The 23,935-nt window shown below is 42.5% G+C and overlaps 47 non-coding genes across 47 annotated transcripts; 35 read left to right on the plus strand and 12 right to left on the minus strand.

Annotated features, from left to right (window-relative positions):
- The first annotated feature begins 391 nt into the window (after positions 1-391).
- On the plus strand, positions 392-465 carry TRNAN-GUU (transfer RNA asparagine (anticodon GUU)). The gene has a single exon. It is a non-coding gene; the product is annotated as a tRNA-Asn (tRNA).
- Positions 466-1,880: 1,415 nt separating this feature from the next.
- Positions 1,881-1,953, plus strand: TRNAA-AGC (transfer RNA alanine (anticodon AGC)). The gene has a single exon. It is a non-coding gene; the product is annotated as a tRNA-Ala (tRNA).
- A 96-nt stretch (positions 1,954-2,049) lies between these two features.
- TRNAY-GUA (transfer RNA tyrosine (anticodon GUA)) lies at positions 2,050-2,135 on the plus strand. The gene is given in 2 exon segments: positions 2,050-2,086; positions 2,100-2,135. It is a non-coding gene; the product is annotated as a tRNA-Tyr (tRNA).
- A 144-nt stretch (positions 2,136-2,279) lies between these two features.
- Positions 2,280-2,353, minus strand: TRNAN-GUU (transfer RNA asparagine (anticodon GUU)). Its single transcript has one exon. It is a non-coding gene; the product is annotated as a tRNA-Asn (tRNA).
- A 536-nt stretch (positions 2,354-2,889) lies between these two features.
- On the plus strand, positions 2,890-2,961 carry TRNAG-UCC (transfer RNA glycine (anticodon UCC)). Its single transcript has one exon. It is a non-coding gene; the product is annotated as a tRNA-Gly (tRNA).
- An 860-nt stretch (positions 2,962-3,821) lies between these two features.
- Positions 3,822-3,907, plus strand: TRNAY-GUA (transfer RNA tyrosine (anticodon GUA)). Its single transcript is given in 2 exon segments — positions 3,822-3,858; positions 3,872-3,907. It is a non-coding gene; the product is annotated as a tRNA-Tyr (tRNA).
- A 144-nt stretch (positions 3,908-4,051) lies between these two features.
- On the minus strand, positions 4,052-4,125 carry TRNAN-GUU (transfer RNA asparagine (anticodon GUU)). The gene has a single exon. It is a non-coding gene; the product is annotated as a tRNA-Asn (tRNA).
- A 536-nt stretch (positions 4,126-4,661) lies between these two features.
- TRNAG-UCC (transfer RNA glycine (anticodon UCC)) lies at positions 4,662-4,733 on the plus strand. The gene has a single exon. It is a non-coding gene; the product is annotated as a tRNA-Gly (tRNA).
- Positions 4,734-5,424: 691 nt separating this feature from the next.
- TRNAA-AGC (transfer RNA alanine (anticodon AGC)) lies at positions 5,425-5,497 on the plus strand. Its single transcript has one exon. It is a non-coding gene; the product is annotated as a tRNA-Ala (tRNA).
- A 96-nt stretch (positions 5,498-5,593) lies between these two features.
- On the plus strand, positions 5,594-5,679 carry TRNAY-GUA (transfer RNA tyrosine (anticodon GUA)). Its single transcript is given in 2 exon segments — positions 5,594-5,630; positions 5,644-5,679. It is a non-coding gene; the product is annotated as a tRNA-Tyr (tRNA).
- Positions 5,680-5,823: 144 nt separating this feature from the next.
- On the minus strand, positions 5,824-5,897 carry TRNAN-GUU (transfer RNA asparagine (anticodon GUU)). Its single transcript has one exon. It is a non-coding gene; the product is annotated as a tRNA-Asn (tRNA).
- A 536-nt stretch (positions 5,898-6,433) lies between these two features.
- Positions 6,434-6,505, plus strand: TRNAG-UCC (transfer RNA glycine (anticodon UCC)). The gene has a single exon. It is a non-coding gene; the product is annotated as a tRNA-Gly (tRNA).
- An 860-nt stretch (positions 6,506-7,365) lies between these two features.
- On the plus strand, positions 7,366-7,451 carry TRNAY-GUA (transfer RNA tyrosine (anticodon GUA)). The gene is given in 2 exon segments: positions 7,366-7,402; positions 7,416-7,451. It is a non-coding gene; the product is annotated as a tRNA-Tyr (tRNA).
- A 144-nt stretch (positions 7,452-7,595) lies between these two features.
- TRNAN-GUU (transfer RNA asparagine (anticodon GUU)) lies at positions 7,596-7,669 on the minus strand. Its single transcript has one exon. It is a non-coding gene; the product is annotated as a tRNA-Asn (tRNA).
- Positions 7,670-8,205: 536 nt separating this feature from the next.
- On the plus strand, positions 8,206-8,277 carry TRNAG-UCC (transfer RNA glycine (anticodon UCC)). The gene has a single exon. It is a non-coding gene; the product is annotated as a tRNA-Gly (tRNA).
- Positions 8,278-9,150: 873 nt separating this feature from the next.
- TRNAY-GUA (transfer RNA tyrosine (anticodon GUA)) lies at positions 9,151-9,236 on the plus strand. The gene is given in 2 exon segments: positions 9,151-9,187; positions 9,201-9,236. It is a non-coding gene; the product is annotated as a tRNA-Tyr (tRNA).
- A 144-nt stretch (positions 9,237-9,380) lies between these two features.
- Positions 9,381-9,454, minus strand: TRNAN-GUU (transfer RNA asparagine (anticodon GUU)). The gene has a single exon. It is a non-coding gene; the product is annotated as a tRNA-Asn (tRNA).
- A 536-nt stretch (positions 9,455-9,990) lies between these two features.
- On the plus strand, positions 9,991-10,062 carry TRNAG-UCC (transfer RNA glycine (anticodon UCC)). Its single transcript has one exon. It is a non-coding gene; the product is annotated as a tRNA-Gly (tRNA).
- A 699-nt stretch (positions 10,063-10,761) lies between these two features.
- TRNAA-AGC (transfer RNA alanine (anticodon AGC)) lies at positions 10,762-10,834 on the plus strand. Its single transcript has one exon. It is a non-coding gene; the product is annotated as a tRNA-Ala (tRNA).
- Positions 10,835-10,930: 96 nt separating this feature from the next.
- TRNAY-GUA (transfer RNA tyrosine (anticodon GUA)) lies at positions 10,931-11,016 on the plus strand. The gene is given in 2 exon segments: positions 10,931-10,967; positions 10,981-11,016. It is a non-coding gene; the product is annotated as a tRNA-Tyr (tRNA).
- A 144-nt stretch (positions 11,017-11,160) lies between these two features.
- On the minus strand, positions 11,161-11,234 carry TRNAN-GUU (transfer RNA asparagine (anticodon GUU)). The gene has a single exon. It is a non-coding gene; the product is annotated as a tRNA-Asn (tRNA).
- A 537-nt stretch (positions 11,235-11,771) lies between these two features.
- Positions 11,772-11,843, plus strand: TRNAG-UCC (transfer RNA glycine (anticodon UCC)). The gene has a single exon. It is a non-coding gene; the product is annotated as a tRNA-Gly (tRNA).
- An 866-nt stretch (positions 11,844-12,709) lies between these two features.
- Positions 12,710-12,795, plus strand: TRNAY-GUA (transfer RNA tyrosine (anticodon GUA)). Its single transcript is given in 2 exon segments — positions 12,710-12,746; positions 12,760-12,795. It is a non-coding gene; the product is annotated as a tRNA-Tyr (tRNA).
- Positions 12,796-13,549: 754 nt separating this feature from the next.
- Positions 13,550-13,621, plus strand: TRNAG-UCC (transfer RNA glycine (anticodon UCC)). The gene has a single exon. It is a non-coding gene; the product is annotated as a tRNA-Gly (tRNA).
- A 699-nt stretch (positions 13,622-14,320) lies between these two features.
- On the plus strand, positions 14,321-14,393 carry TRNAA-AGC (transfer RNA alanine (anticodon AGC)). The gene has a single exon. It is a non-coding gene; the product is annotated as a tRNA-Ala (tRNA).
- A 96-nt stretch (positions 14,394-14,489) lies between these two features.
- Positions 14,490-14,575, plus strand: TRNAY-GUA (transfer RNA tyrosine (anticodon GUA)). Its single transcript is given in 2 exon segments — positions 14,490-14,526; positions 14,540-14,575. It is a non-coding gene; the product is annotated as a tRNA-Tyr (tRNA).
- Positions 14,576-14,719: 144 nt separating this feature from the next.
- Positions 14,720-14,793, minus strand: TRNAN-GUU (transfer RNA asparagine (anticodon GUU)). The gene has a single exon. It is a non-coding gene; the product is annotated as a tRNA-Asn (tRNA).
- A 537-nt stretch (positions 14,794-15,330) lies between these two features.
- On the plus strand, positions 15,331-15,402 carry TRNAG-UCC (transfer RNA glycine (anticodon UCC)). The gene has a single exon. It is a non-coding gene; the product is annotated as a tRNA-Gly (tRNA).
- Positions 15,403-16,103: 701 nt separating this feature from the next.
- Positions 16,104-16,176, plus strand: TRNAA-AGC (transfer RNA alanine (anticodon AGC)). The gene has a single exon. It is a non-coding gene; the product is annotated as a tRNA-Ala (tRNA).
- Positions 16,177-16,272: 96 nt separating this feature from the next.
- Positions 16,273-16,358, plus strand: TRNAY-GUA (transfer RNA tyrosine (anticodon GUA)). The gene is given in 2 exon segments: positions 16,273-16,309; positions 16,323-16,358. It is a non-coding gene; the product is annotated as a tRNA-Tyr (tRNA).
- Positions 16,359-16,502: 144 nt separating this feature from the next.
- On the minus strand, positions 16,503-16,576 carry TRNAN-GUU (transfer RNA asparagine (anticodon GUU)). Its single transcript has one exon. It is a non-coding gene; the product is annotated as a tRNA-Asn (tRNA).
- Positions 16,577-17,113: 537 nt separating this feature from the next.
- On the plus strand, positions 17,114-17,185 carry TRNAG-UCC (transfer RNA glycine (anticodon UCC)). The gene has a single exon. It is a non-coding gene; the product is annotated as a tRNA-Gly (tRNA).
- Positions 17,186-17,882: 697 nt separating this feature from the next.
- TRNAA-AGC (transfer RNA alanine (anticodon AGC)) lies at positions 17,883-17,955 on the plus strand. The gene has a single exon. It is a non-coding gene; the product is annotated as a tRNA-Ala (tRNA).
- A 96-nt stretch (positions 17,956-18,051) lies between these two features.
- Positions 18,052-18,137, plus strand: TRNAY-GUA (transfer RNA tyrosine (anticodon GUA)). The gene is given in 2 exon segments: positions 18,052-18,088; positions 18,102-18,137. It is a non-coding gene; the product is annotated as a tRNA-Tyr (tRNA).
- A 144-nt stretch (positions 18,138-18,281) lies between these two features.
- TRNAN-GUU (transfer RNA asparagine (anticodon GUU)) lies at positions 18,282-18,355 on the minus strand. Its single transcript has one exon. It is a non-coding gene; the product is annotated as a tRNA-Asn (tRNA).
- Positions 18,356-18,892: 537 nt separating this feature from the next.
- Positions 18,893-18,964, plus strand: TRNAG-UCC (transfer RNA glycine (anticodon UCC)). The gene has a single exon. It is a non-coding gene; the product is annotated as a tRNA-Gly (tRNA).
- A 708-nt stretch (positions 18,965-19,672) lies between these two features.
- TRNAA-AGC (transfer RNA alanine (anticodon AGC)) lies at positions 19,673-19,745 on the plus strand. Its single transcript has one exon. It is a non-coding gene; the product is annotated as a tRNA-Ala (tRNA).
- Positions 19,746-19,841: 96 nt separating this feature from the next.
- On the plus strand, positions 19,842-19,927 carry TRNAY-GUA (transfer RNA tyrosine (anticodon GUA)). Its single transcript is given in 2 exon segments — positions 19,842-19,878; positions 19,892-19,927. It is a non-coding gene; the product is annotated as a tRNA-Tyr (tRNA).
- Positions 19,928-20,071: 144 nt separating this feature from the next.
- Positions 20,072-20,145, minus strand: TRNAN-GUU (transfer RNA asparagine (anticodon GUU)). The gene has a single exon. It is a non-coding gene; the product is annotated as a tRNA-Asn (tRNA).
- A 537-nt stretch (positions 20,146-20,682) lies between these two features.
- TRNAG-UCC (transfer RNA glycine (anticodon UCC)) lies at positions 20,683-20,754 on the plus strand. Its single transcript has one exon. It is a non-coding gene; the product is annotated as a tRNA-Gly (tRNA).
- A 697-nt stretch (positions 20,755-21,451) lies between these two features.
- TRNAA-AGC (transfer RNA alanine (anticodon AGC)) lies at positions 21,452-21,524 on the plus strand. Its single transcript has one exon. It is a non-coding gene; the product is annotated as a tRNA-Ala (tRNA).
- A 96-nt stretch (positions 21,525-21,620) lies between these two features.
- On the plus strand, positions 21,621-21,706 carry TRNAY-GUA (transfer RNA tyrosine (anticodon GUA)). Its single transcript is given in 2 exon segments — positions 21,621-21,657; positions 21,671-21,706. It is a non-coding gene; the product is annotated as a tRNA-Tyr (tRNA).
- Positions 21,707-21,850: 144 nt separating this feature from the next.
- TRNAN-GUU (transfer RNA asparagine (anticodon GUU)) lies at positions 21,851-21,924 on the minus strand. The gene has a single exon. It is a non-coding gene; the product is annotated as a tRNA-Asn (tRNA).
- A 536-nt stretch (positions 21,925-22,460) lies between these two features.
- Positions 22,461-22,532, plus strand: TRNAG-UCC (transfer RNA glycine (anticodon UCC)). Its single transcript has one exon. It is a non-coding gene; the product is annotated as a tRNA-Gly (tRNA).
- A 708-nt stretch (positions 22,533-23,240) lies between these two features.
- TRNAA-AGC (transfer RNA alanine (anticodon AGC)) lies at positions 23,241-23,313 on the plus strand. The gene has a single exon. It is a non-coding gene; the product is annotated as a tRNA-Ala (tRNA).
- A 96-nt stretch (positions 23,314-23,409) lies between these two features.
- On the plus strand, positions 23,410-23,495 carry TRNAY-GUA (transfer RNA tyrosine (anticodon GUA)). Its single transcript is given in 2 exon segments — positions 23,410-23,446; positions 23,460-23,495. It is a non-coding gene; the product is annotated as a tRNA-Tyr (tRNA).
- Positions 23,496-23,639: 144 nt separating this feature from the next.
- On the minus strand, positions 23,640-23,713 carry TRNAN-GUU (transfer RNA asparagine (anticodon GUU)). The gene has a single exon. It is a non-coding gene; the product is annotated as a tRNA-Asn (tRNA).
- Positions 23,714-23,935: the final 222 nt, after the last annotated feature.

A 23,935-nucleotide genomic window follows, 5' to 3' on the forward strand; every position in this document is an offset into this window, starting at 1 on the left:
TGGTTTGTTTATAGAAAATTTTGAGACGTCGTAAAGGCCTTCTGGTCCTTTAGCGGCACGAGTTGAACTGGGATTCAGGGTTTTAACCAGTGTTTTTTTGAGCCAAAAGGGTTTGCTGTAGACAGGGGCATTTAGATGAAATGTAATGATGAGGAGTATAAAACACAACCGTTTAGCAGAGGATGGTTTCGATCCATCGACCTCTGGGTTATGGGCCCAGCACGCTTCCGCTGCGCCACTCTGCTTATGGTGGAGGATGCTCAGAGTTGAAGTCTAATTACTGCCTGCCTTCTGGTCTATGTCATGTAATTTATCAGCCATTTCTTATCTGTTGGCAACTAAATTATTCTTGGTGCTTTGCAAATGTTTGTTTGTTTTTGTTGAAAATCATGTCTCTGTGGCGCAATCGGTTAGCGCGTTCGGCTGTTAACCGAAAGGTTGGTGGTTCGAGTCCACCCAGGGACGTTGCACCCTTTTGCTTCAGTAGTAAGCTACAGTTGAAGAAGTTTTTGCATTTGTGCTAAGCATCTCCCTCAAGTAAAAGCCATTTTGCTGACGATGTTTTGAATTCACGAGACAAACTGGAGAAAAACCTTCTGGATGAGATAGGATAAACAAAACTTCCTTCGAGCCGGAATTGAACCAGCGACCTAAGGATTGCTAATTTAGAGCTACAGTCCTCCGCTCTACCAGCTGAGCTATCGAAAGATTGTTGAAAGCCCACTAGGTTTGGCCATGGGTGCCACGAGCAGGTGGTAAAAATGATTCATTCAACCCAGCGAAAAAGGAATTCAGCAGTAGTATTGGAGAATGCGGGCATCGATCCCGCTACCTCTCGCATGCTAAGCGAGCGCTCTACCACTTGAGCTAATCCCCCAAACCTGGCAAACATATCGTCAGTTTCACGTCACACCAGGTCACAATTTTCATATACAATCACACATGCCATTGCAAGCTTTTTTTTTTTTTTTAAGTGTGGATTCCATTTTTGCATACTGGAAGAACATTTAAGGAGTCTACAACGTGATTGGTGCACTACAAATACAGTTGGGCAACTTTCTAGCAACCCCTTTCTATGTACATGGAGAATCAAATTGGGGACAGTGAAAAAAACTTGCATAGTTTGAAGAAAAAAGTTGCGATGTAGCACAATCCCAAAAGAGAACCATTGACCTTTTATGGCTTTGTTTGTTTATAGAAACTGCTGAGAGGTCGTGAAGGCCTTCTGGTCCTTTGGCACAAGTTGATCCAGGATTCAGGGTTTTGACCAGTAATTTTTGAGCCAAAACGCGTTTGCTTTTGACAGAAGCTACACCAACCAGCACAATACCAATGTTTACCTTGGCATTGCTTTTGTATTGCGGACTAACCCTACTAAGTTTCAAACAATAACTGATGAGCAGCAAATGGTTTAGATGAAGTGTTGAAAAAGCTAAGAACGCTTCTCTTCGTTTTTTTCTCCTTTTTGTGGTTGCTAAACTGTAAGAAGAGAGTAGAGCATGAGCTTGAACACAAAACATTAAAAGAGAATAAACGCAACACCAATGGTGAAAAAGCAAGCCATGCGTTGGCCGGGAATCGAACCCGGGTCAACTGCTTGGAAGGCAGCTATGCTCACCACTATACCACCAACGCTTACGTAAGCGCGCATTTTTTTTTTACATTTTCTGCAATAACAGTAAACGTTCTAGCAAATCCTTTCTAAGTACATGGAGAATCAAACTGGGGGAGAGTGAAAAAAGTTGTGATGTAGCACAATCCCAAGGAGAACCATTGACCTTTTATGGTTTGTTTATAGAAAATTTTGAGACGTCGTAAAGGCCTTATATGAAAATTGTGACCTGGTGTGACGTGAAACTGACGATATGTTTGCCAGGTTTGGGGGATTAGCTCAAGTGGTAGAGCGCTCGCTTAGCATGCGAGAGGTAGCGGGATCGATGCCCGCATTCTCCAATACTACCGCTGAATTCCTTTTTCGCTGGGTTGAATGAATCATTTTTACCACCTGCTCGTGGCACCCATGGCCAAACCTAGTGGGCTTTCAACAATCCTTCGATAGCTCAGCTGGTAGAGCGGAGGACTGTAGCTCTAAATTAGCAATCCTTAGGTCGCTGGTTCAATTCCGGCTCGAAGGAAGTTTTGTTTATCCTATCTCATCCAGAAGGTTTTTCTCCAGTTTGTCTCGTGAATTCAAAACATCGTCAGCAAAATGGCTTTTACTTGAGGGAGATGCTTAGCACAAATGCAAAAACTTCTTCAACTGAAGCAAAAGGGTGCAACGTCCCTGGGTGGACTCGAACCACCAACCTTTCGGTTAACAGCCGAACGCGCTAACCGATTGCGCCACAGAGACATGATTTTCAACAAAAACAAACATTTGCAAAGCACCAAGAATAATTTAGTTGCCAACAGATAAGAAATGGCTGATAAATTACATGACATAGACCAGAAGGCAGGCAGTAATTAGACTTCAACTCTGAGCATCCTCCACCATAAGCAGAGTGGCGCAGCGGAAGCGTGCTGGGCCCATAACCCAGAGGTCGATGGATCGAAACCATCCTCTGCTAAACGGTTGTGTTTTATACTCTTCATCATTACATTTCATCTAAATGCCCCTGTCTACAGCAAACCCTTTTGGCTCAAAAAAACACTGGTTAAAACCCTGAATCCCAGTTCAACTCATGCCGCTAAAGGACCAGAAGGCCTTTACGACGTCTCAAAATTTTCTATAAACAAACCATAAAAGGTCAATGGTTCTCCTTGGGATTGTGCTACATCACAACTTTTTTCACTCTCCCCCAGTTTGATTCTCCATGTACTTAGAAAGGATTTGCTAGAACGTTTACTGTTATTGCAGAAAATGTAAAAAAAAAATGCGCGCTTACGTAAGCGTTGGTGGTATAGTGGTGAGCATAGCTGCCTTCCAAGCAGTTGACCCGGGTTCGATTCCCGGCCAACGCATGGCTTGCTTTTTCACCATTGGTGTTGCGTTTATTCTCTTTTAATGTTTTGTGTTCAAGCTCATGCTCTACTCTCTTCTTACAGTTTAGCAACCACAAAAAGGAGAAAAAAACGAAGAGAAGCGTTCTTAGCTTTTTCAACACTTCATCTAAACCATTTGCTGCTCATCAGTTATTGTTTGAAACTTAGTAGGGTTAGTCCGCAATACAAAAGCAATGCCAAGGTAAACATTGGTATTGTGCTGGTTGGTGTAGCTTCTGTCAAAAGCAAACGCGTTTTGGCTCAAAAATTACTGGTCAAAACCCTGAATCCTGGATCAACTTGTGCCAAAGGACCAGAAGGCCTTCACGACCTCTCAGCAGTTTCTATAAACAAACAAAGCCATAAAAGGTCAATGGTTCTCTTTTGGGATTGTGCTACATCGCAACTTTTTTCTTCAAACTATGCAAGTTTTTTTCACTGTCCCCAATTTGATTCTCCATGTACATAGAAAGGGGTTGCTAGAAAGTTGCCCAACTGTATTTGTAGGGCACCAATCACGTTGTAGACTCCTTAAATGTTCTTCCAGTATGCAAAAATGGAATCCACAATTAAAAAAAAAAAAAAAAAAAAGCTTGCACTGGCATGTGTGATTGTATATGAAAATTGTGACCTGGTGTGACGTGAAACTGACGATATGTTTGCCAGGTTTGGGGGATTAGCTCAAGTGGTAGAGCGCTCGCTTAGCATGCGAGAGGTAGCGGGATCGATGCCTGCATTCTCCAATACTACCGCTGAATTCCTTTTTCGCTGGGTTGAATGAATCATTTTTACCACCTGCTCGTGGCACCCATGGCCAAACCTAGTGGGCTTTCAACAATCCTTCGATAGCTCAGCTGGTAGAGCGGAGGACTGTAGCTCTAAATTAGCAATCCTTAGGTCGCTGGTTCAATTCCGGCTCGAAGGAAGTTTTGTTTATCCTATCTCATCCAGAAGGTTTTTCTCCAGTTTGTCTCGTGAATTCAAAACATCGTCAGCAAAATGGCTTTTACATGAGGGAGATGCTTAGCACAAATGCAAAAACTTCTTCAACTGAAGCAAAAGGGTGCAACGTCCCTGGGTGGACTCGAACCACCAACCTTTCGGTTAACAGCCGAACGCGCTAACCGATTGCGCCACAGAGACATGATTTTCAACAAAAACAAACATTTGCAAAGCACCAAGAATAATTTAGTTGCCAACAGATAAGAAATGGCTGATAAATTACATGACATAGACCAGAAGGCAGGCAGTAATTAGACTTCAACTCTGAGCATCCTCCACCATAAGCAGAGTGGCGCAGCGGAAGCGTGCTGGGCCCATAACCCAGAGGTCGATGGATCGAAACCATCCTCTGCTAAACGGTTGTGTTTTATACTCTTCATCATTACATTTCATCTAAATGCCCCTGTCTACAGCAAACCCTTTTGGCTCAAAAAAACACTGGTTAAAACCCTGAATCCCAGTTCAACTCATGCCGCTAAAGGACCAGAAGGCCTTTACGACGTCTCAAAATTTTCTATAAACAAACCATAAAAGGTCAATGGTTCTCCTTGGGATTGTGCTACATCACAACTTTTTTCACTCTCCCCCAGTTTGATTCTCCATGTACTTAGAAAGGATTTGCTAGAACGTTTACTGTTATTGCAGAAAATGTAAAAAAAAAATGCGCGCTTACGTAAGCGTTGGTGGTATAGTGGTGAGCATAGCTGCCTTCCAAGCAGTTGACCCGGGTTCGATTCCCGGCCAACGCATGGCTTGCTTTTTCACCATTGGTGTTGCGTTTATTCTCTTTTAATGTTTTGTGTTCAAGCTCATGCTCTACTCTCTTCTTACAGTTTAGCAACCACAAAAAGGAGAAAAAAACGAAGAGAAGCGTTCTTAGCTTTTTCAACACTTCATCTAAACCATTTGCTGCTCATCAGTTATTGTTTGAAACTTAGTAGGGTTAGTCCGCAATACAAAAGCAATGCCAAGGTAAACATTGGTATTGTGCTGGTTGGTGTAGCTTCTGTCAAAAGCAAACGCGTTTTGGCTCAAAAATTACTGGTCAAAACCCTGAATCCTGGATCAACTTGTGCCAAAGGACCAGAAGGCCTTCACGACCTCTCAGCAGTTTCTATAAACAAACAAAGCCATAAAAGGTCAATGGTTCTCTTTTGGGATTGTGCTACATCGCAACTTTTTTCTTCAAACTATGCAAGTTTTTTTCACTGTCCCCAATTTGATTCTCCATGTACATAGAAAGGGGTTGCTAGAAAGTTGCCCAACTGTATTTGTAGGGCACCAATCACGTTGTAGACTCCTTAAATGTTCTTCCAGTATGCAAAAATGGAATCCACAATTAAAAAAAAAAAAAAAAAAAAGCTTGCACTGGCATGTGTGATTGTATATGAAAATTGTGACCTGGTGTGACGTGAAACTGACGATATGTTTGCCAGGTTTGGGGGATTAGCTCAAGTGGTAGAGCGCTCGCTTAGCATGCGAGAGGTAGCGGGATCGATGCCCGCATTCTCCAATACTACCGCTGAATTCCTTTTTCGCTGGGTTGAATGAATCATTTTTACCACCTGCTCGTGGCACCCATGGCCAAACCTAGTGGGCTTTCAACAATCCTTCGATAGCTCAGCTGGTAGAGCGGAGGACTGTAGCTCTAAATTAGCAATCCTTAGGTCGCTGGTTCAATTCCGGCTCGAAGGAAGTTTTGTTTATCCTATCTCATCCAGAAGGTTTTTCTCCAGTTTGTCTCGTGAATTCAAAACATCGTCAGCAAAATGGCTTTTACTTGAGGGAGATGCTTAGCACAAATGCAAAAACTTCTTCAACTGAAGCAAAAGGGTGCAACGTCCCTGGGTGGACTCGAACCACCAACCTTTCGGTTAACAGCCGAACGCGCTAACCGATTGCGCCACAGAGACATGATTTTCAACAAAAACAAACATTTGCAAAGCACCAAGAATAATTTAGTTGCCAACAGATAAGAAATGGCTGATAAATTACATGACATAGACCAGAAGGCAGGCAGTAATTAGACTTCAACTCTGAGCATCCTCCACCATAAGCAGAGTGGCGCAGCGGAAGCGTGCTGGGCCCATAACCCAGAGGTCGATGGATCGAAACCATCCTCTGCTAAACGGTTGTGTTTTATACTCTTCATCATTACATTTCATCTAAATGCCCCTGTCTACAGCAAACCCTTTTGGCTCAAAAAAACACTGGTTAAAACCCTGAATCCCAGTTCAACTCATGCCGCTAAAGGACCAGAAGGCCTTTACGACGTCTCAAAATTTTCTATAAACAAACCATAAAAGGTCAATGGTTCTCCTTGGGATTGTGCTACATCACAACTTTTTTCACTCTCCCCCAGTTTGATTCTCCATGTACTTAGAAAGGATTTGCTAGAACGTTTACTGTTATTGCAGAAAATGTAAAAAAAAAATGCGCGCTTACGTAAGCGTTGGTGGTATAGTGGTGAGCATAGCTGCCTTCCAAGCAGTTGACCCGGGTTCGATTCCCGGCCAACGCATGGCTTGCTTTTTCACCATTGGTGTTGCGTTTATTCTCTTTTAATGTTTTGTGTTCAAGCTCATGCTCTACTCTCTTCTTACAGTTTAGCAACCACAAAAAGGAGAAAAAAACGAAGAGAAGCGTTCTTAGCTTTTTCAACACTTCATCTAAACCATTTGCTGCTCATCAGTTATTGTTTGAAACTTAGTAGGGTTAGTCCGCAATACAAAAGCAATGCCAAGGTAAACATTGGTATTGTGCTGGTTGGTGTAGCTTCTGTCAAAAGCAAACGCGTTTTGGCTCAAAAATTACTGGTCAAAACCCTGAATCCTGGATCAACTTGTGCCAAAGGACCAGAAGGCCTTCACGACCTCTCAGCAGTTTCTATAAACAAACAAAGCCATAAAAGGTCAATGGTTCTCTTTTGGGATTGTGCTACATCGCAACTTTTTTCTTCAAACTATGCAAGTTTTTTTCACTGTCCCCAATTTGATTCTCCATGTACATAGAAAGGGGTTGCTAGAAAGTTGCCCAACTGTATTTGTAGGGCACCAATCACGTTGTAGACTCCTTAAATGTTCTTCCAGTATGCAAAAATGGAATCCACAATTAAAAAAAAAAAAAAAAAAAAGCTTGCACTGGCATGTGTGATTGTATATGAAAATTGTGACCTGGTGTGACGTGAAACTGACGATATGTTTGCCAGGTTTGGGGGATTAGCTCAAGTGGTAGAGCGCTCGCTTAGCATGCGAGAGGTAGCGGGATCGATGCCTGCATTCTCCAATACTACCGCTGAATTCCTTTTTCGCTGGGTTGAATGAATCATTTTTACCACCTGCTCGTGGCACCCATGGCCAAACCTAGTGGGCTTTCAACAATCCTTCGATAGCTCAGCTGGTAGAGCGGAGGACTGTAGCTCTAAATTAGCAATCCTTAGGTCGCTGGTTCAATTCCGGCTCGAAGGAAGTTTTGTTTATCCTATCTCATCCAGAAGGTTTTTCTCCAGTTTGTCTCGTGAATTCAAAACATCGTCAGCAAAATGGCTTTTACTTGAGGGAGATGCTTAGCACAAATGCAAAAACTTCTTCAACTGAAGCAAAAGGGTGCAACGTCCCTGGGTGGACTCGAACCACCAACCTTTCGGTTAACAGCCGAACGCGCTAACCGATTGCGCCACAGAGACATGATTTTCAACAAAAACAAACATTTGCAAAGCACCAAGAATAATTTAGTTGCCAACAGATAAGAAATGGCTGATAAATTACATGACATAGACCAGAAGGCAGGCAGTAATTAGACTTCAACTCTGAGCATCCTCCACCATAAGCAGAGTGGCGCAGCGGAAGCGTGCTGGGCCCATAACCCAGAGGTCGATGGATCGAAACCATCCTCTGCTAAACGGTTGTGTTTTATACTCTTCATCATTACATTTCATCTAAATGCCCCTGTCTACAGCAAACCCTTTTGGCTCAAAAAAACACTGGTTAAAACCCTGAATCCCAGTTCAACTCATGCCGCTAAAGGACCAGAAGGCCTTTACGACGTCTCAAAATTTTCTATAAACAAACCATAAAAGGTCAATGGTTCTCCTTGGGATTGTGCTACATCACAACTTTTTTCACTCTCCCCCAGTTTGATTCTCCATGTACTTAGAAAGGATTTGCTAGAACGTTTACTGTTATTGCAGAAAATGTAAAAAAAAAATGCGCGCTTACGTAAGCGTTGGTGGTATAGTGGTGAGCATAGCTGCCTTCCAAGCAGTTGACCCGGGTTCGATTCCCGGCCAACGCATGGCTTGCTTTTTCACCATTGGTGTTGCGTTTATTCTCTTTTAATGTTTTGTGTTCAAGCTCATGCTCTACTCTCTTCTTACAGTTTAGCAACCACAAAAAGGAGAAAAAAACGAAGAGAAGCGTTCTTAGCTTTTTCAACACTTCATCTAAACCATTTGCTGCTCATCAGTTATTGTTTGAAACTTAGTAGGGTTAGTCCGCAATACAAAAGCAATGCCAAGGTAAACATTGGTATTGTGCTGGTTGGTGTAGCTTCTGTCAAAAGCAAACGCGTTTTGGCTCAAAAATTACTGGTCAAAACCCTGAATCCTGGATCAACTTGTGCCAAAGGACCAGAAGGCCTTCACGACCTCTCAGCAGTTTCTATAAACAAACAAAGCCATAAAAGGTCAATGGTTCTCTTTTGGGATTGTGCTACATCGCAACTTTTTTCTTCAAACTATGCAAGTTTTTTTCACTGTCCCCAATTTGATTCTCCATGTACATAGAAAGGGGTTGCTAGAAAGTTGCCCAACTGTATTTGTAGGGCACCAATCACGTTGTAGACTCCTTAAATGTTCTTCCAGTATGCAAAAATGGAATCCACAATTAAAAAAAAAAAAAAAAAAAAAAAAAAAAAAAAAGCTTGCACTGGCATGTGTGATTGTATATGAAAATTGTGACCTGGTGTGACGTGAAACTGACGATATGTTTGCCAGGTTTGGGGGATTAGCTCAAGTGGTAGAGCGCTCGCTTAGCATGCGAGAGGTAGCGGGAACGATGCCCGCATTCTCCAATACTACCGCTGAATTCCTTTTTCGCTGGGTTGAATGAATCATTTTTACCACCTGCTCGTGGCACCCATGGCCAAACCTAGTGGGCTTTCAACAATCCTTCGATAGCTCAGCTGGTAGAGCGGAGGACTGTAGCTCTAAATTAGCAATCCTTAGGTCGCTGGTTCAATTCCGGCTCGAAGGAAGTTTTGTTTATCCTATCTCATCCAGAAGGTTTTTCTCCAGTTTGTCTCGTGAATTCAAAACATCGTCAGCAAAATGGCTTTTACTTGAGGGAGATGCTTAGCACAAATGCAAAAACTTCTTCAACTGAAGCAAAAGGGTGCAACGTCCCTGGGTGGACTCGAACCACCAACCTTTCGGTTAACAGCCGAACGCGCTAACCGATTGCGCCACAGAGACATGATTTTCAACAAAAACAAACATTTGCAAAGCACCAAGAATAATTTAGTTGCCAACAGATAAGAAATGGCTGATAAATTACATGACATAGACCAGAAGGCAGGCAGTAATTAGACTTCAACTCTGAGCATCCTCCACCATAAGCAGAGTGGCGCAGCGGAAGCGTGCTGGGCCCATAACCCAGAGGTCGATGGATCGAAACCATCCTCTGCTAAACGGTTGTGTTTTATACTCTTCATCATTACATTTCATCTAAATGCCCCTGTCTACAGCAAACCCTTTTGGCTCAAAAAAACACTGGTTAAAACCCTGAATCCCAGTTCAACTCATGCCGCTAAAGGACCAGAAGGCCTTTACGACGTCTCAAAATTTTCTATAAACAAACCATAAAAGGTCAATGGTTCTCCTTGGGATTGTGCTACATCACAACTTTTTTCACTCTCCCCCAGTTTGATTCTCCATGTACTTAGAAAGGATTTGCTAGAACGTTTACTGTTATTGCAGAAAATGTAAAAAAAAAATGCGCGCTTACGTAAGCGTTGGTGGTATAGTGGTGAGCATAGCTGCCTTCCAAGCAGTTGACCCGGGTTCGATTCCCGGCCAACGCATGGCTTGCTTTTTCACCATTGGTGTTGCGTTTATTCTCTTTTAATGTTTTGTGTTCAAGCTCATGCTCTACTCTCTTCTTACAGTTTAGCAACCACAAAAAGGAGAAAAAAACGAAGAGAAGCGTTCTTAGCTTTTTCAACACTTCATCTAAACCATTTGCTGCTCATCAGTTATTGTTTGAAACTTAGTAGGGTTAGTCCGCAATACAAAAGCAATGCCAAGGTAAACATTGGTATTGTGCTGGTTGGTGTAGCTTCTGTCAAAAGCAAACGCGTTTTGGCTCAAAAATTACTGGTCAAAACCCTGAATCCTGGATCAACTTGTGCCAAAGGACCAGAAGGCCTTCACGACCTCTCAGCAGTTTCTATAAACAAACAAAGCCATAAAAGGTCAATGGTTCTCTTTTGGGATTGTGCTACATCGCAACTTTTTTCTTCAAACTATGCAAGTTTTTTTCACTGTCCCCAATTTGATTCTCCATGTACATAGAAAGGGGTTGCTAGAAAGTTGCCCAACTGTATTTGTAGGGCACCAATCACGTTGTAGACTCCTTAAATGTTCTTCCAGTATGCAAAAATGGAATCCACAATTAAAAAAAAAAAAAAAAAAAAAAAAAAAAGCTTGCACTGGCATGTGTGATTGTATATGAAAATTGTGACCTGGTGTGACGTGAAACTGACGATATGTTTGCCAGGTTTGGGGGATTAGCTCAAGTGGTAGAGCGCTCGCTTAGCATGCGAGAGGTAGCGGGATCGATGCCCGCATTCTCCAATACTACCGCTGAATTCCTTTTTCGCTGGGTTGAATGAATCATTTTTACCACCTGCTCGTGGCACCCATGGCCAAACCTAGTGGGCTTTCAACAATCCTTCGATAGCTCAGCTGGTAGAGCGGAGGACTGTAGCTCTAAATTAGCAATCCTTAGGTCGCTGGTTCAATTCCGGCTCGAAGGAAGTTTTGTTTATCCTATCTCATCCAGAAGGTTTTTCTCCAGTTTGTCTCGTGAATTCAAAACATCGTCAGCAAAATGGCTTTTACTTGAGGGAGATGCTTAGCACAAATGCAAAAACTTCTTCAACTGAAGCAAAAGGGTGCAACGTCCCTGGGTGGACTCGAACCACCAACCTTTCGGTTAACAGCCGAACGCGCTAACCGATTGCGCCACAGAGACATGATTTTCAACAAAAACAAACATTTGCAAAGCACCAAGAATAATTTAGTTGCCAACAGATAAGAAATGGCTGATAAATTACATGACATAGACCAGAAGGCAGGCAGTAATTAGACTTCAACTCTGAGCATCCTCCACCATAAGCAGAGTGGCGCAGCGGAAGCGTGCTGGGCCCATAACCCAGAGGTCGATGGATCGAAACCATCCTCTGCTAAACGGTTGTGTTTTATACTCTTCATCATTACATTTCATCTAAATGCCCCTGTCTACAGCAAACCCTTTTGGCTCAAAAAAACACTGGTTAAAACCCTGAATCCCAGTTCAACTCATGCCGCTAAAGGACCAGAAGGCCTTTACGATGTCTCAAAATTTTCTATAAACAAACCATAAAAGGTCAATGGTTCTCCTTGGGATTGTGCTACATCACAACTTTTTTCACTCTCCCCCAGTTTGATTCTCCATGTACTTAGAAAGGATTTGCTAGAACGTTTACTGTTATTGCAGAAAATGTAAAAAAAAAAATGCGCGCTTACGTAAGCGTTGGTGGTATAGTGGTGAGCATAGCTGCCTTCCAAGCAGTTGACCCGGGTTCGATTCCCGGCCAACGCATGGCTTGCTTTTTCACCATTGGTGTTGCGTTTATTCTCTTTTAATGTTTTGTGTTCAAGCTCATGCTCTACTCTCTTCTTACAGTTTAGCAACCACAAAAAGGAGAAAAAAACGAAGAGAAGCGTTCTTAGCTTTTTCAACACTTCATCTAAACCATTTGCTGCTCATCAGTTATTGTTTGAAACTTAGTAGGGTTAGTCCGCAATACAAAAGCAATGCCAAGGTAAACATTGGTATTGTGCTGGTTGGTGTAGCTTCTGTCAAAAGCAAACGCGTTTTGGCTCAAAAATTACTGGTCAAAACCCTGAATCCTGGATCAACTTGTGCCAAAGGACCAGAAGGCCTTCACGACCTCTCAGCAGTTTCTATAAACAAACAAAGCCATAAAAGGTCAATGGTTCTCTTTTGGGATTGTGCTACATCGCAACTTTTTTCTTCAAACTATGCAAGTTTTTTTCACTGTCCCCAATTTGATTCTCCATGTACATAGAAAGGGGTTGCTAGAAAGTTGCCCAACTGTATTTGTAGGGCACCAATCACGTTGTAGACTCCTTAAATGTTCTTCCAGTATGCAAAAATGGAATCCACAATTTAAAAAAAAAAAAAAAAAAAAAAAAAGCTTGCACTGGCATGTGTGATTGTATATGAAAATTGTGACCTGGTGTGACGTGAAACTGACGATATGTTTGCCAGGTTTGGGGGATTAGCTCAAGTGGTAGAGCGCTCGCTTAGCATGCGAGAGGTAGCGGGAACGATGCCCGCATTCTCCAATACTACCGCTGAATTCCTTTTTCGCTGGGTTGAATGAATCATTTTTACCACCTGCTCGTGGCACCCATGGCCAAACCTAGTGGGCTTTCAACAATCCTTCGATAGCTCAGCTGGTAGAGCGGAGGACTGTAGCTCTAAATTAGCAATCCTTAGGTCGCTGGTTCAATTCCGGCTCGAAGGAAGTTTTGTTTATCCTATCTCATCCAGAAGGTTTTTCTCCAGTTTGTCTCGTGAATTCAAAACATCGTCAGCAAAATGGCTTTTACTTGAGGGAGATGCTTAGCACAAATGCAAAAACTTCTTCAACTGAAGCAAAAGGGTGCAACGTCCCTGGGTGGACTCAAACCACCAACCTTTCGGTTAACAGCCGAACGCGCTAACCGATTGCGCCACAGAGACATGATTTTCAACAAAAACAAACATTTGCAAAGCACCAAGAATAATTTAGTTGCCAACAGATAAGAAATGGCTGATAAATTACATGACATAGACCAGAAGGCAGGCAGTAATTAGACTTCAACTCTGAGCATCCTCCACCATAAGCAGAGTGGCGCAGCGGAAGCGTGCTGGGCCCATAACCCAGAGGTCGATGGATCGAAACCATCCTCTGCTAAACGGTTGTGTTTTATACTCTTCATCATTACATTTCATCTAAATGCCCCTGTCTACAGCAAACCCTTTTGGCTCAAAAAAACACTGGTTAAAACCCTGAATCCCAGTTCAACTCATGCCGCTAAAGGACCAGAAGGCCTTTACGACGTCTCAAAATTTTCTATAAACAAACCATAAAAGGTCAATGGTTCTCCTTGGGATTGTGCTACATCACAACTTTTTTCACTCTCCCCCAGTTTGATTCTCCATGTACTTAGAAAGGATTTGCTAGAACGTTTACTGTTATTGCAGAAAATGTAAAAAAAAAATGCGCGCTTACGTAAGCGTTGGTGGTATAGTGGTGAGCATAGCTGCCTTCCAAGCAGTTGACCCGGGTTCGATTCCCGGCCAACGCATGGCTTGCTTTTTCACCATTGGTGTTGCGTTTATTCTCTTTTAATGTTTTGTGTTCAAGCTCATGCTCTACTCTCTTCTTACAGTTTAGCAACCACAAAAAGGAGAAAAAAACGAAGAGAAGCGTTCTTAGCTTTTTCAACACTTCATCTAAACCATTTGCTGCTCATCAGTTATTGTTTGAAACTTAGTAGGGTTAGTCCGCAATACAAAAGCAATGCCAAGGTAAACATTGGTATTGTGCTGGTTGGTGTAGCTTCTGTCAAAAGCAAACGCGTTTTGGCTCAAAAATTACTGGTCAAAACCCTGAATCCTGGATCAACTTGTGCCAAAGGACCAGAAGGCCTTCACGACCTCTCAGCAGTTTCTATAAACAAACAAAGCCATAAAAGGTCAATGGTTCTCTTTTGGGATTGTGCTACATCGCAACTTTTTTCTTCAAACTATGCAAGTTTTTTTCACTGTCCCCAATTTGATTCTCCATGTACATAGAAAGGGGTTGCTAGAAAGTTGCCCAACTGTATTTGTAGGGCACCAATCACGTTGTAGACTCCTTAAATGTTCTTCCAGTATGCAAAAATGGAATCCACAATTAAAAAAAAAAAAAAAAAAAAAAAAAAAAGCTTGCACTGGCATGTGTGATTGTATATGAAAATTGTGACCTGGTGTGACGTGAAACTGATGATATGTTTGCCAGGTTTGGGGGATTAGCTCAAGTGGTAGAGCGCTCGCTTAGCATGCGAGAGGTAGCGGGATCGATGCCCGCATTCTCCAATACTACCGCTGAATTCCTTTTTCGCTGGGTTGAATGAATCATTTTTACCACCTGCTCGTGGCACCCATGGCCAAACCTAGTGGGCTTTCAACAATCCTTCGATAGCTCAGCTGGTAGAGCGGAGGACTGTAGCTCTAAATTAGCAATCCTTAGGTCGCTGGTTCAATTCCGGCTCGAAGGAAGTTTTGTTTATCCTATCTCATCCAGAAGGTTTTTCTCCAGTTTGTCTCGTGAATTCAAAACATCGTCAGCAAAATGGCTTTTACTTGAGGGAGATGCTTAGCACAAATGCAAAAACTTCTTCAACTGAAGCAAAAGGGTGCAACGTCCCTGGGTGGACTCGAACCACCAACCTTTCGGTTAACAGCCGAACGCGCTAACCGATTGCGCCACAGAGACATGATTTTCAACAAAAACAAACATTTGCAAAGCACCAAGAATAATTTAGTTGCCAACAGATAAGAAATGGCTGATAAATTACATGACATAGACCAGAAGGCAGGCAGTAATTAGACTTCAACTCTGAGCATCCTCCACCATAAGCAGAGTGGCGCAGCGGAAGCGTGCTGGGCCCATAACCCAGAGGTCGATGGATCGAAACCATCCTCTGCTAAACGGTTGTGTTTTATACTCTTCATCATTACATTTCATCTAAATGCCCCTGTCTACAGCAAACCCTTTTGGCTCAAAAAAACACTGGTTAAAACCCTGAATCCCAGTTCAACTCATGCCGCTAAAGGACCAGAAGGCCTTTACGATGTCTCAAAATTTTCTATAAACAAACCATAAAAGGTCAATGGTTCTCCTTGGGATTGTGCTACATCACAACTTTTTTCACTCTCCCCCAGTTTGATTCTCCATGTACTTAGAAAGGATTTGCTAGAACGTTTACTGTTATTGCAGAAAATGTAAAAAAAAAAATGCGCGCTTACGTAAGCGTTGGTGGTATAGTGGTGAGCATAGCTGCCTTCCAAGCAGTTGACCCGGGTTCGATTCCCGGCCAACGCATGGCTTGCTTTTTCACCATTGGTGTTGCGTTTATTCTCTTTTAATGTTTTGTGTTCAAGCTCATGCTCTACTCTCTTCTTACAGTTTAGCAACCACAAAAAGGAGAAAAAAACGAAGAGAAGCGTTCTTAGCTTTTTCAACACTTCATCTAAACCATTTGCTGCTCATCAGTTATTGTTTGAAACTTAGTAGGGTTAGTCCGCAATACAAAAGCAATGCCAAGGTAAACATTGGTATTGTGCTGGTTGGTGTAGCTTCTGTCAAAAGCAAACGCGTTTTGGCTCAAAAATTACTGGTCAAAACCCTGAATCCTGGATCAACTTGTGCCAAAGGACCAGAAGGCCTTCACGACCTCTCAGCAGTTTCTATAAACAAACAAAGCCATAAAAGGTCAATGGTTCTCTTTTGGGATTGTGCTACATCGCAACTTTTTTCTTCAAACTATGCAAGTTTTTTTCACTGTCCCCAATTTGATTCTCCATGTACATAGAAAGGGGTTGCTAGAAAGTTGCCCAACTGTATTTGTAGGGCACCAATCACGTTGTAGACTCCTTAAATGTTCTTCCAGTATGCAAAAATGGAATCCACAATTTAAAAAAAAAAAAAAAAAAAAAAAAAAAAAGCTTGCACTGGCATGTGTGATTGTATATGAAAATTGTGACCTGGTGTGACGTGAAACTGACGATATGTTTGCCAGGTTTGGGGGATTAGCTCAAGTGGTAGAGCGCTCGCTTAGCATGCGAGAGGTAGCGGGATCGATGCCCGCATTCTCCAATACTACCGCTGAATTCCTTTTTCGCTGGGTTGAATGAATCATTTTTACCACCTGCTCGTGGCACCCATGGCCAAACCTAGTGGGCTTTCAACAATCCTTCGATAGCTCAGCTGGTAGAGCGGAGGACTGTAGCTCTAAATTAGCAATCCTTAGGTCGCTGGTTCAATTCCGGCTCGAAGGAAGTTTTGTTTATCCTATCTCATCCAGAAGGTTTTTCTCCAGTTTGTCTCGTGAATTCAAAACATCGTCAGCAAAATGGCTTTTACTTGAGGGAGATGCTTAGCACAAATGCAAAAACTTCTTCAACTGAAGCAAAAGGGTGCAACGTCCCTGGGTGGACTCGAACCACCAACCTTTCGGTTAACAGCCGAACGCGCTAACCGATTGCGCCACAGAGACATGATTTTCAACAAAAACAAACATTTGCAAAGCACCAAGAATAATTTAGTTGCCAACAGATAAGAAATGGCTGATAAATTACATGACATAGACCAGAAGGCAGGCAGTAATTAGACTTCAACTCTGAGCATCCTCCACCATAAGCAGAGTGGCGCAGCGGAAGCGTGCTGGGCCCATAACCCAGAGGTCGATGGATCGAAACCATCCTCTGCTAAACGGTTGTGTTTTATACTCTTCATCATTACATTTCATCTAAATGCCCCTGTCTACAGCAAACCCTTTTGGCTCAAAAAAACACTGGTTAAAACCCTGAATCCCAGTTCAACTCATGCCGCTAAAGGACCAGAAGGCCTTTACGATGTCTCAAAATTTTCTATAAACAAACCATAAAAGGTCAATGGTTCTCCTTGGGATTGTGCTACATCACAACTTTTTTCACTCTCCCCCAGTTTGATTCTCCATGTACTTAGAAAGGATTTGCTAGAACGTTTACTGTTATTGCAGAAAATGTAAAAAAAAAAATGCGCGCTTACGTAAGCGTTGGTGGTATAGTGGTGAGCATAGCTGCCTTCCAAGCAGTTGACCCGGGTTCGATTCCCGGCCAACGCATGGCTTGCTTTTTCACCATTGGTGTTGCGTTTATTCTCTTTTAATGTTTTGTGTTCAAGCTCATGCTCTACTCTCTTCTTACAGTTTAGCAACCACAAAAAGGAGAAAAAAACGAAGAGAAGCGTTCTTAGCTTTTTCAACACTTCATCTAAACCATTTGCTGCTCATCAGTTATTGTTTGAAACTTAGTAGGGTTAGTCCGCAATACAAAAGCAATGCCAAGGTAAACATTGGTATTGTGCTGGTTGGTGTAGCTTCTGTCAAAAGCAAACGCGTTTTGGCTCAAAAATTACTGGTCAAAACCCTGAATCCTGGATCAACTTGTGCCAAAGGACCAGAAGGCCTTCACGACCTCTCAGCAGTTTCTATAAACAAACAAAGCCATAAAAGGTCAATGGTTCTCTTTTGGGATTGTGCTACATCGCAACTTTTTTCTTCAAACTATGCAAGTTTTTTTCACTGTCCCCAATTTGATTCTCCATGTACATAGAAAGGGGTTGCTAGAAAGTTGCCCAACTGTATTTGTAGGGCACCAATCACGTTGTAGACTCCTTAAATGTTCTTCCAGTATGCAAAAATGGAATCCACAATTTAAAAAAAAAAAAAAAAAAAAAAAAAGCTTGCACTGGCATGTGTGATTGTATATGAAAATTGTGACCTGGTGTGACGTGAAACTGACGATATGTTTGCCAGGTTTGGGGGATTAGCTCAAGTGGTAGAGCGCTCGCTTAGCATGCGAGAGGTAGCGGGATCGATGCCCGCATTCTCCAATACTACCGCTGAATTCCTTTTTCGCTGGGTTGAATGAATCATTTTTACCACCTGCTCGTGGCACCCATGGCCAAACCTAGTGGGCTTTCAACAATCCTTCGATAGCTCAGCTGGTAGAGCGGAGGACTGTAGCTCTAAATTAGCAATCCTTAGGTCGCTGGTTCAATTCCGGCTCGAAGGAAGTTTTGTTTATCCTATCTCATCCAGAAGGTTTTTCTCCAGTTTGTCTCGTGAATTCAAAACATCGTCAGCAAAATGGCTTTTACTTGAGGGAGATGCTTAGCACAAATGCAAAAACTTCTTCAACTGAAGCAAAAGGGTGCAACGTCCCTGGGTGGACTCGAACCACCAACCTTTCGGTTAACAGCCGAACGCGCTAACCGATTGCGCCACAGAGACATGATTTTCAACAAAAACAAACATTTGCAAAGCACCAAGAATAATTTAGTTGCCAACAGATAAGAAATGGCTGATAAATTACATGACATAGACCAGAAGGCAGGCAGTAATTAGACTTCAACTCTGAGCATCCTCCACCATAAGCAGAGTGGCGCAGCGGAAGCGTGCTGGGCCCATAACCCAGAGGTCGATGGATCGAAACCATCCTCTGCTAAACGGTTGTGTTTTATACTCTTCATCATTACATTTCATCTAAATGCCCCTGTCTACAGCAAACCCTTTTGGCTCAAAAAAACACTGGTTAAAACCCTGAATCCCAGTTCAACTCATGCCGCTAAAGGACCAGAAGGCCTTTACGATGTCTCAAAATTTTCTATAAACAAACCATAAAAGGTCAATGGTTCTCCTTGGGATTGTGCTACATCACAACTTTTTTCACTCTCCCCCAGTTTGATTCTCCATGTACTTAGAAAGGATTTGCTAGAACGTTTACTGTTATTGCAGAAAATGTAAAAAAAAAAATGCGCGCTTACGTAAGCGTTGGTGGTATAGTGGTGAGCATAGCTGCCTTCCAAGCAGTTGACCCGGGTTCGATTCCCGGCCAACGCATGGCTTGCTTTTTCACCATTGGTGTTGCGTTTATTCTCTTTTAATGTTTTGTGTTCAAGCTCATGCTCTACTCTCTTCTTACAGTTTAGCAACCACAAAAAGGAGAAAAAAACGAAGAGAAGCGTTCTTAGCTTTTTCAACACTTCATCTAAACCATTTGCTGCTCATCAGTTATTGTTTGAAACTTAGTAGGGTTAGTCCGCAATACAAAAGCAATGCCAAGGTAAACATTGGTATTGTGCTGGTTGGTGTAGCTTCTGTCAAAAGCAAACGCGTTTTGGCTCAAAAATTACTGGTCAAAACCCTGAATCCTGGATCAACTTGTGCCAAAGGACCAGAAGGCCTTCACGACCTCTCAGCAGTTTCTATAAACAAACAAAGCCATAAAAGGTCAATGGTTCTCTTTTGGGATTGTGCTACATCGCAACTTTTTTCTTCAAACTATGCAAGTTTTTTTCACTGTCCCCAATTTGATTCTCCATGTACATAGAAAGGGGTTGCTAGAAAGTTGCCCAACTGTATTTGTAGGGCACCAATCACGTTGTAGACTCCTTAAATGTTCTTCCAGTATGCAAAAATGGAATCCACAATTTAAAAAAAAAAAAAAAAAAAAAAAAAAAAAAAAAAAAGCTTGCACTGGCATGTGTGATTGTATATGAAAATTGTGACCTGGTGTGACGTGAAACTGACGATATGTTTGCCAGGTTTGGGGGATTAGCTCAAGTGGTAGAGCGCTCGCTTAGCATGCGAGAGGTAGCGGGATCGATGCCCGCATTCTCCAATACTACCGCTGAATTCCTTTTTCGCTGGGTTGAATGAATCATTTTTACCACCTGCTCGTGGCACCCATGGCCAAACCTAGTGGGCTTTCAACAATCCTTCGATAGCTCAGCTGGTAGAGCGGAGGACTGTAGCTCTAAATTAGCAATCCTTAGGTCGCTGGTTCAATTCCGGCTCGAAGGAAGTTTTGTTTATCCTATCTCATCCAGAAGGTTTTTCTCCAGTTTGTCTCGTGAATTCAAAACATCGTCAGCAAAATGGCTTTTACTTGAGGGAGATGCTTAGCACAAATGCAAAAACTTCTTCAACTGAAGCAAAAGGGTGCAACGTCCCTGGGTGGACTCGAACCACCAACCTTTCGGTTAACAGCCGAACGCGCTAACCGATTGCGCCACAGAGACATGATTTTCAACAAAAACAAACATTTGCAAAGCACCAAGAATAATTTAGTTGCCAACAGATAAGAAATGGCTGATAAATTACATGACATAGACCAGAAGGCAGGCAGTAATTAGACTTCAACTCTGAGCATCCTCCACCATAAGCAGAGTGGCGCAGCGGAAGCGTGCTGGGCCCATAACCCAGAGGTCGATGGATCGAAACCATCCTCTGCTAAACGGTTGTGTTTTATACTCTTCATCATTACATTTCATCTAAATGCCCCTGTCTACAGCAAACCCTTTTGGCTCAAAAAAACACTGGTTAAAACCCTGAATCCCAGTTCAACTCATGCCGCTAAAGGACCAGAAGGCCTTTACGATGTCTCAAAATTTTCTATAAACAAACCATAAAAGGTCAATGGTTCTCCTTGGGATTGTGCTACATCACAACTTTTTTCACTCTCCCCCAGTTTGATTCTCCATGTACTTAGAAAGGATTTGCTAGAACGTTTACTGTTATTGCAGAAAATGTAAAAAAAAAAATGCGCGCTTACGTAAGCGTTGGTGGTATAGTGGTGAGCATAGCTGCCTTCCAAGCAGTTGACCCGGGTTCGATTCCCGGCCAACGCATGGCTTGCTTTTTCACCATTGGTGTTGCGTTTATTCTCTTTTAATGTTTTGTGTTCAAGCTCATGCTCTACTCTCTTCTTACAGTTTAGCAACCACAAAAAGGAGAAAAAAACGAAGAGAAGCGTTCTTAGCTTTTTCAACACTTCATCTAAACCATTTGCTGCTCATCAGTTATTGTTTGAAACTTAGTAGGGTTAGTCCGCAATACAAAAGCAATGCCAAGGTAAACATTGGTATTGTGCTGGTTGGTGTAGCTTCTGTCAAAAGCAAACGCGTTTTGGCTCAAAAATTACTGGTCAAAACCCTGAATCCTGGATCAACTTGTGCCAAAGGACCAGAAGGCCTTCACGACCTCTCAGCAGTTTCTATAAACAAACAAAGCCATAAAAGGTCAATGGTTCTCTTTTGGGATTGTGCTACATCGCAACTTTTTTCTTCAAACTATGCAAGTTTTTTTCACTGTCCCCAATTTGATTCTCCATGTACATAGAAAGGGGTTGCTAGAAAGTTGCCCAACTGTATTTGTAGGGCACCAATCACGTTGTAGACTCCTTAAATGTTCTTCCAGTATGCAAAAATGGAATCCACAATTTAAAAAAAAAAAAAAAAAAAAAAAAAGCTTGCACTGGCATGTGTGATTGTATATGAAAATTGTGACCTGGTGTGACGTGAAACTGACGATATGTTTGCCAGGTTTGGGGGATTAGCTCAAGTGGTAGAGCGCTCGCTTAGCATGCGAGAGGTAGCGGGATCGATGCCCGCATTCTCCAATACTACCGCTGAATTCCTTTTTCGCTGGGTTGAATGAATCATTTTTACCACCTGCTCGTGGCACCCATGGCCAAACCTAGTGGGCTTTCAACAATCCTTCGATAGCTCAGCTGGTAGAGCGGAGGACTGTAGCTCTAAATTAGCAATCCTTAGGTCGCTGGTTCAATTCCGGCTCGAAGGAAGTTTTGTTTATCCTATCTCATCCAGAAGGTTTTTCTCCAGTTTGTCTCGTGAATTCAAAACATCGTCAGCAAAATGGCTTTTACTTGAGGGAGATGCTTAGCACAAATGCAAAAACTTCTTCAACTGAAGCAAAAGGGTGCAACGTCCCTGGGTGGACTCGAACCACCAACCTTTCGGTTAACAGCCGAACGCGCTAACCGATTGCGCCACAGAGACATGATTTTCAACAAAAACAAACATTTGCAAAGCACCAAGAATAATTTAGTTGCCAACAGATAAGAAATGGCTGATAAATTACATGACATAGACCAGAAGGCAGGCAGTAATTAGACTTCAACTCTGAGCATCCTCCACCATAAGCAGAGTGGCGCAGCGGAAGCGTGCTGGGCCCATAACCCAGAGGTCGATGGATCGAAACCATCCTCTGCTAAACGGTTGTGTTTTATACTCTTCATCATTACATTTCATCTAAATGCCCCTGTCTACAGCAAACCCTTTTGGCTCAAAAAAACACTGGTTAAAACCCTGAATCCCAGTTCAACTCATGCCGCTAAAGGACCAGAAGGCCTTTACGACGTCTCAAAATTTTCTATAAACAAACCATAAAAGGTCAATGGTTCTCCTTGGGATTGTGCTACATCACAACTTTTTTCACTCTCCCCCAGTTTGATTCTCCATGTACTTAGAAAGGATTTGCTAGAACGTTTACTGTTATTGCAGAAAATGTAAAAAAAAAATGCGCGCTTACGTAAGCGTTGGTGGTATAGTGGTGAGCATAGCTGCCTTCCAAGCAGTTGACCCGGGTTCGATTCCCGGCCAACGCATGGCTTGCTTTTTCACCATTGGTGTTGCGTTTATTCTCTTTTAATGTTTTGTGTTCAAGCTCATGCTCTACTCTCTTCTTACAGTTTAGCAACCACAAAAAGGAGAAAAAAACGAAGAGAAGCGTTCTTAGCTTTTTCAACACTTCATCTAAACCATTTGCTGCTCATCAGTTATTGTTTGAAACTTAGTAGGGTTAGTCCGCAATACAAAAGCAATGCCAAGGTAAACATTGGTATTGTGCTGGTTGGTGTAGCTTCTGTCAAAAGCAAACGCGTTTTGGCTCAAAAATTACTGGTCAAAACCCTGAATCCTGGATCAACTTGTGCCAAAGGACCAGAAGGCCTTCACGACCTCTCAGCAGTTTCTATAAACAAACAAAGCCATAAAAGGTCAATGGTTCTCTTTTGGGATTGTGCTACATCGCAACTTTTTTCTTCAAACTATGCAAGTTTTTTTCACTGTCCCCAATTTGATTCTCCATGTACATAGAAAGGGGTTGCTAGAAAGTTGCCCAACTGTATTTGTAGGGCACCAATCACGTTGTAGACTCCTTAAATGTTCTTCCAGTATGCAAAAATGGAATCCACAAGTTAAAAAAAAAAAAAAAAAAAAAAAAAAAAAAAAAAAAGCTTGCACTGGCATGTGTGATTGTATATGAAAATTGTGACCTGGTGTGACGTGAAACTGACGATATGTTTGCCAGGTTTGGGGGATTAGCTCAAGTGGTAGAGCGCTCGCTTAGCATGCGAGAGGTAGCGGGATCGATGCCCGCATTCTCCAATACTACCGCTGAATTCCTTTTTCGCTGGGTTGAATGAATCATTTTTACCACCTGCTCGTGGCACCCATGGCCAAACCTAGTGGGCTTTCAACAATCCTTCGATAGCTCAGCTGGTAGAGCGGAGGACTGTAGCTCTAAATTAGCAATCCTTAGGTCGCTGGTTCAATTCCGGCTCGAAGGAAGTTTTGTTTATCCTATCTCATCCAGAAGGTTTTTCTCCAGTTTGTCTCGTGAATTCAAAACATCGTCAGCAAAATGGCTTTTACTTGAGGGAGATGCTTAGCACAAATGCAAAAACTTCTTCAACTGAAGCAAAAGGGTGCAACGTCCCTGGGTGGACTCGAACCACCAACCTTTCGGTTAACAGCCGAACGCGCTAACCGATTGCGCCACAGAGACATGATTTTCAACAAAAACAAACATTTGCAAAGCACCAAGAATAATTTAGTTGCCAACAGATAAGAAATGGCTGATAAATTACATGACATAGACCAGAAGGCAGGCAGTAATTAGACTTCAACTCTGAGCATCCTCCACCATAAGCAGAGTGGCGCAGCGGAAGCGTGCTGGGCCCATAACCCAGAGGTCGATGGATCGAAACCATCCTCTGCTAAACGGTTG

Source organism: Ranitomeya imitator, chromosome 5 (assembly GCF_032444005.1).
Source record: "Ranitomeya imitator isolate aRanImi1 chromosome 5, aRanImi1.pri, whole genome shotgun sequence".
Taxonomy (NCBI): Eukaryota; Metazoa; Chordata; class Amphibia; order Anura; family Dendrobatidae; genus Ranitomeya; species Ranitomeya imitator.